Source organism: Cynara cardunculus (genome assembly GCF_001531365.2).
Source record: "Cynara cardunculus var. scolymus isolate 2C chromosome LG 5, CcrdV1, whole genome shotgun sequence".
Lineage (NCBI taxonomy): Eukaryota > Viridiplantae > Streptophyta > Magnoliopsida > Asterales > Asteraceae > Cynara > Cynara cardunculus.
Window position 1 is genome coordinate 35,521,098 of NC_037532.1, and position 1,988 is coordinate 35,523,085.

Below are 1,988 nucleotides of genomic sequence, written 5' to 3' on the forward strand. Positions count from 1 at the left end.
TATGTATGTATGTATGTATGTATGTATGTATGTATGTATGTATGTATGTATGTATGTATGTATGTATGTATGTATGTATGTATGTATGTATGTGTGTGTGTGTGTGTATGTATGTATGTATGTATGTATGTATATGTGTGTGTGTGTATGTATGTATGTATGTATGTATGTATGTGTGTGTATGTATGTATGTATATATGTGTGTGTGTGTGTATGTATGTATGTATGTATGTATGTATGTATGTGTGTGTATGTATGTATGTATATATGTGTGTGTGTGTGTGTATGTATGTATGTATGTATGTAGCCAAAGATTATTTTGTGAGTTCATATCCGGATCGGTTAAATAGTTTATGAACCCATTTGACGTTTACTTATAAAAGTTACAAAACTACCATCTATCTTCCGCATACCCATGTGAGAAATTACCCGGTGTTTCACGGTCAAAGTCGCAAATATTGACCAGATGAAAGGCTAAGATCACTTTTTTACTTCTTAAACATTGTTCATATGCGAATCCGTTTGCCGCCTATTTGTTAAAATTACAAAACTGCCCTCTATCTTCCGCATACCCATGCGAGGAATTATACGGTGTTTGACGGTCAAAGTTGTAAATGTTGACCAAATAAAGAACTAGGTTCACCTCTTTACTTCTTAAATAATTACTACTTCTCAAATGAACTTTTTCCTATGTATGTATTGTGCGTGTATATATATATGAGTCAAGTACATATGAGAACATTAACTAAATAAAAGAAAAGAAAAAACAGTCTAATCACATGTGATTTTACACTAAAATCATGTGTAAAATCACATATGATTCATACAACTTTGACTTTGACCTTGACATGAGATCACGAGCCACATCGTTTGCACGCCCTTGCCTTAACTATAATGTAAAATCACATATGATTTTATATGTCATTTGATTGTCTTTGTATTCTTTTATTTTGTTATTCTACTTGTTTGAACATCATATATCTATATTATATTATAAAGCATTTGAAAAAACTCTTAAAAACCATTTTTTTATGCATAAAGTACTGTTTATTGATGCATATTACTTAAAATTTAATATTACAAGTAAATTGTGCATAAGTACAACTTACTAAAGCTTCATGTTTGAATTCGTGTAACTAACTGTAGATAACATAATCAAATAGAGGATAAACATCTCATTTTAAATATAAGAAATCTAAAATATAATTAGGATAATCATTGAATTCTAACAAATTAATTATTATCTTTATAAAAAATTATATTATTAGATAAAAAATAAAAAAATGAAGTAAAGAAATATAAAAAAATGAGAAATTTTAATTGTTAGTTTAGTACTCGTATCAAATTTTTTTTTTTTCAAAATTTTATGATATCTTTATATTTATATTTTATTCAAAAATAAAAACATTATCATTTTCTCAAAACTACATAAAACCATATTATAACATCGACTGAGACAAAAATAAATAAAATTAAACATTAAAATCGAAATGTATCGCGTTGCATTGTACGAGTATCTTTCTATCATTCACACACACACACACACACACATATATATATATATATATATATATAAGTAGTTTAATTTTTTTTAAATATATATTACAATATCTATTTGGAATTTCATTGAATATCTAGAATATGACGTGAAACTAACACCTATAAATGCCTTCTGATCCATCCGAATTATTAAATGCACTTCTAATAATTCATCTCTATTATTTATTTATTACTCTTAAATTATTACATGTCATTAATTATTATTAGCAGTAATTATTTAAATTTTGAAATACAATTCATTATTTTATATCAGTGTTTATTCAGTATGTCCTTTTTACCACTCAGATATATTAAAAAATAGTATCAGTTACATATAATTTCAACAATTACAGTATTTTATCTGGTGGTCTATATCTTTTTTTACGACTCTCTTTTAATGTCACTAAATAGTGGAAGACAGTGCATGTGAAAGCAGAGAAAAAAGGAGT